Below are 5,645 nucleotides of genomic sequence, written 5' to 3'. Positions count from 1 at the left end.
TTGACAGCATCATTCGCCTTCTTCTCTTTCCCTGTGGAAACTCCATCAAATCCAACCGAATGCTACCAGAAATAAATAGAATTGCACATGAGTCAAAGTAACATCCATAGTGGTTAAAAGATAATTAATTCTTGATTAAACACAACAAATTGAGTGCAAATTCACTTGGAAAAGATAGGAAAGATGCTCACGCATCATCAGCACAACAAGAGGAATATTGTTTCTTCAAACAACTTTCCAAGACGACCACGGATGACTTATAGTTCAAGATCACTGAAGCCTACTTATACACAGTTTCCATTTGGTACGAGAGCATGTTCTGCTCGGATTGCAACTTTTATATGTGCTGCAGCTTTGGTACGTTGTTTACTCTCTCTATGTCCTCTTCTTTTTTATTTATTTTTTAAATTATTTTGATTTATCATCATTGGAGCTTTAGTTGTCCCTGCATAGTGAGAAAAAGCTCAAGAAAAAGCTCAGTTGCTTATCTTCTTGAGTGCTCCCTCTTTACCTGGAAATCATAATATTTTCTAATTCTATTATTCCACTCGTTTATGTGTTTGAAATTGGAGTATAACCACCATGTAAATTATATTTGTTTTGTACTCACCTATAATGCATATAATTGCATTACATTTGGGAGACAACTTTATTAGATACAGATTGTGTTTTAATAGTCATCTCTGACAAATGGTTAAAATGAAATGAATGGATGAAATTCATATTTTATTTGTTGCTTTTGGTTTGCAAGCTTTCTGGCTTGAGGAAGACCAAGACCGTACCCTCACACGCCTCTTTGATCGAGACCCCAGTCCTCTGGCTCGGTAGGCTCTGCATCTTCTAATATTATTGTTTACTCTACCAAGATATCTTGGGAAGCATTGCTGGGACATGAATTATGCAGGTTTGTGCTTCTTCTACTATACGCAGTCCTGAATATTTTGATACTCCAGCCACAATGATGAGGCATGATTATTATGTGAATATACTTAAGTCCTTATTCTTATCCTTTTACATTTTACTTATATTTACCGATTATATTTAATCTTTTTTTTTACTCTTTCATGATTCTCAGCTTCCGTCCACCCTCAGCCTTTGCTTCATCAGCTAATCTTGAACTTGATCTATGCAAAAGTCACTTATAAGCTGAAGATAAGAGTAACAATTTCAATTTTTATGCACACTATGCCCGGTAATATTTCTTTATATTGTCTTTACTTTTGTTTTACTCACTAGCGTTGATCGACCCTCATTCACTTAAGGTACTACTTGGTATGACCCGGTGCACTTGTCGGTTAGTTTGTGGTTGTAAATTTTGTACCAGCTGACCACCTGTTCTCACTGTTAAACAATATAATAAACAAAATCACCATGTTTTAATCATCACAATAGTTAAAATTCTGAATTATACATTTGATTAATTATGTTAATAAGAACAAAATACAAAGAAAAATGAATTCAAATACTTAAATTAGGAATTTATCAATAAAAATGAGATTAAATCTTCAAGCAAGTTGAATTCAAATACTCAAATGAATTGGTTTGGTCTAACTTCTTAACTACTTACACAAGACAGAAAGTTGAAAAACCAAGTACCTAACTTTATAGACTATAAACTCTTAATTGTATAATGTGTATATAAAAAATGTCTTTTGGATGAGGAGAAAGTATTTGATTGACACAACAGCATTGAAAAACCAAACTTACAATCTTGATGTGCTGTTCTTACTATGACAACTAACAAAGAACTGAAAAATGAGTAGTAGGACCATTAAAATTCTTTCATCCATGATCAACTCAAATGAGGAAAGAAAACTCACATTACTTTTGTAAGTCTAACATGGTAATATCATTAAGAATTACCACTAGCAAGAAAATAGCGCGTTCCTACATCATTTGAAACAAAAATTTATAAAACGAATTGCAAATAGGATTAAGTCAAAACTAAATAATTACATCAATGTAGTAAAGTTAAGCAAATTTATCAATGTAGTGGGAAGTTGGAAAACTTACGTGATAGACCGATTCTGGCTAAGAGACCCTCACTCTTCATCAATCCCACAATCTTCTAGTAAATCCTTGCATTGCTCTCTGCAAATCAAGTTCTCAATTGGTTTAATTCCTCAGAAAAAGAAAAAAAAGATGTTGAATTTAATTATATGGCACACCTTGAAAGATTCATTGTCTGTTTTGAAGCTTATTCCTGGAACATAATTCAGCCACATATGAAATCCTCTATACACAAAAACATGAAACCCACCCATCATCATGCTATAATACAGAAACACAGTTTTAGACTTTAAGGGAAATTCCTCTGACTTGTTCAACCAAACAGGGCCAAAATACTTGGGTCCAATTTACTATTGCAATTATCCAAGTCCCTCTTGTTCAATTGTCAATGGCCCAACAAGCAGAAGAAATTTTATTGGTTCTCCAATACTTCTAGATAAACAGAAGAAATTTTATATTTTAACAGCTAATTCAGCCAGCACATGATAACAATAAAGAAAAGCAGAATTTCTTCCTTTAAAAATTAAGAGACAAAAAAGGGGGATTTTATTCTAATCTAGTATGAATAACTTTTAAATATATAAAAAGCTGCACTCAATTAATTAATCACAAGTTGCAGCAAGCTCCTTGAGATGTGAAATATTATATCACACGAGATACATGTGACCTGTTCAAGGAAAAAATAATAAAGGAAAGTTGCAATAGTGTTAATACTTTCACAGAGACTCAATGACATGGTGTCATATGAAAAGAAAAAAAAAAGAAAATTCAATTCAATCAGTCACTTTTATATGTACATACAACAATTGGAATTGTAAGAAAGTAGCGACAATTATGATATATGTTGTGATTATAGCTATATAATATAAGATGAGTGGTGATTACATTTTTATGATTTGATATTTGATACTCCAAACTTTGATTACAGAGAAATGTATAGAAACTACCTAACCTAACCTTACATTTCACTTACCATGAAATTGAATATCCAAGAATTGGGGAGATTGAAGATGAGGTTCTTGTTATCGGCCGCCCAGGCCAAGCCACCCCTGAAGTGAATGTTCTAGACGAGGACCAAGATAATGGCAACCAGACCAAGGACGTGAACCACGTATGTGAAAGGAACGGCGGTTACGCCCAACGCCATCGAAACACTTAACTGTCTCTCTGTGACTCAACAACCATTTTTCCTTCTGAATTAAATCTTCCCATATCTGCAAAGAAGCCATTTTCATAATTTAAATATAACTAGAAAGTACTGTACCGACAGTTATTTTGAGAAGGATGCAGTGTATTCCATCCATACATTTAAAGTATGCCAGGAACTAAGGTGTTCAAAGTATCCTTCTTAGCCTCATACTCACACACTAAAGAATCAAAATCTTAACACCTTACCGCGATTCTATGCATTTGCGGAGCCAGCACTGTCTCCACGATTCCGTTGGAGCTGCATTCGCGTCGAGACGATTGCGATGGTTCTCTCTTCATCAACATGTGGTAAAATTCCACAACTTCTAGCACCCTCGTCAACAAGAACAACAATGCAGAAGATCAATCAAAGTAAAAAAACACAATAAGAAAAAAGGACAAGCATTCTCTGTTTCTTCCTACTAGAGCATGAACAAGATCTAAAAGTATGAAGAGAAAGGAAAAATCAAAAGAAGATGAAGGTAGAACCAAATCGCAGAGGCTTGCTAAAGGCAGCAACAACGGCATTGCTTGCAGCGGCGAGGTGATAAATAAAGGCGGCAAGGATATGAGCACGGTGACTAACCTTCAGATCGAAGCTAGAAGCTCATTGAAGGGAGTGACATGATGTTGCTTGATATGGCGAGGGGATGAGTGACAGCGAGGAGATGAACAATGGCGGTAAAATAAGCGGTAGCGCAAACCTTCATGTCGAGGCCAGATCGAGAACCAGATCGAAAACTCGATGAAGGCAACAATGATGTTTCTTGCAACGACAAGGATATGATGAGTTACGACGAGGGGATGAGCGGCAGCGAGGAGATGAATGACAGCGGCAAGGGATTAGGGTTTGTCATTCTCTTTTTTTTTTTTTTTTGAGAAACCACACTAATCACTCTAAATCTCTGAAATAGTCAAATAAAACAGATCTGAGTTTAAAAGACGAAAAAGATGATAGTGACGATTTTAAACCGCCACAATAAACAAAAACTGCCACAAAAAATCACAAATATTATGGCACAAGCTAAACCGTCAAAATTAACAAAAAAATGGCGTTTCTATAAAACCGCCAAAAAATTAATACTATTTTAATCTTATTTTTTTGTAGTGAAGAAAAGAAAATTCCCCGTGATCATGAACAAGAAAAGTATACTATGGTGGGAGATATTGAATTAGTTGTCAGAAGAATGTAATTTGGAGGATAGATAACAAGACATGAGTTATGAGGAAGCAGTGATTAAGTTTTAGAAGTTGGAAGGATGAGGAAATCTTAAGGAGTTTATTGAGCCTTGGACGTGTAGTAGTTTAATTTAGAATAAAATTACATTTAGTTATTTTTTTTCTTGTTGTATTAATTTTAGAATTTGTTTTTTTTTTTTTTATGAGAGGTAAGGAATTTTATTATATGTTGTATGTATACATATGTGTATAAAAGTATATATTGTTTTTTTTTTTTGTTCATGACAATGGATGTGATTTTTGAGTTGTGTTATTTGTTGGTTTTCTTGTTACCATTGAACTTTTGGATAGGTATTTAAAAGAAACAAAAAATATTCTTAGTTTAGTTTTAAATAAAGGCTCATATGATATGTGAAGAGGCATATATAGGTGTGTCGACATAATATCTTTACTATTAGCGATATCATAACTTAAGCATAGTATTCTAATAACAAGGATGTTATATTATGGTATTAGAGTATTCTTTTTTGTTAGATTCTGATGAGTAGTCTGACTACACTTTATTGCATATTCTGAATACTTGTTATACATTAGATTTTGTCCAAGAGACAAAAATTAGCAATTTAGTTGCATAAACGGTTTTTTATTAATGTTATTGGCTTATTTTGGCGTGATTCATAGTATTAAGTCCGGCCAACTTAATATTATTAAATTCTGTATATGTGATTTACCAAAAAAAAATCCTGTATATGTGAATATTAATAGATTGGCGAAAAAAATTTAAAAATGTTAGGAGAGACTAGACATTACTAGGTTGGAAACCTTAGAAGTCATTGATTCAAATTAAAAGTGGTTAGAGTTTAGAAAAATTATACTTGCATGATTGCTACGTTTGATGTTTGATGGATACCATTAGTAATTGTTCGACAAATTGTCAAATTGTTGCTGTATTGATTGTAATGATTAAATTTTTTGATTTGTGTTCTAATAGTAAAATGTTATACATTTCTAATATTTATTTTATATTTTAATATATGTTTTATATTAATAAATAATTTTAGTGTACATAATTGATATAAAAAATACCCTGAAAAGTTTGGATTCAATACACCGATCTAATTTAATTCATGTATTTAGATGATGTTTTAAATATGTAGTGGTTAGATCATTAATTATTTTTCCCTATGTAATAATACATAATTGGTTAATTGCATAATTTTTTTAATTAATAATTCATGAAAGTTAAATTATAAAAATTAATATTTCAT

At 32.6% G+C, this 5,645-nt stretch overlaps 1 long non-coding RNA gene across 1 annotated transcript; it reads right to left on the bottom strand.

Annotated features, from left to right (window-relative positions):
- Positions 1 to 1,153: 1,153 nt before the first annotated feature.
- LOC112704136 (uncharacterized) lies at positions 1,154 to 4,576 on the bottom strand. Its single transcript, XR_003154799.3, has 5 exons — positions 3,406 to 4,576; positions 2,984 to 3,224; positions 2,169 to 2,235; positions 2,014 to 2,091; positions 1,154 to 1,341 (listed from the first exon to the last, which is right to left on the bottom strand). It is a non-coding gene; the product is annotated as an uncharacterized lncRNA (long non-coding RNA).
- Positions 4,577 to 5,645: the final 1,069 nt, after the last annotated feature.

This window comes from Arachis hypogaea, chromosome 7, assembly GCF_003086295.3.
Source record: "Arachis hypogaea cultivar Tifrunner chromosome 7, arahy.Tifrunner.gnm2.J5K5, whole genome shotgun sequence".
Classification (NCBI taxonomy): Eukaryota; Viridiplantae; Streptophyta; class Magnoliopsida; order Fabales; family Fabaceae; genus Arachis; species Arachis hypogaea.
The sequence above is the reverse complement of the archived record's forward strand: the minus strand, read 5'-3'. Positions and strand labels throughout refer to the sequence as shown.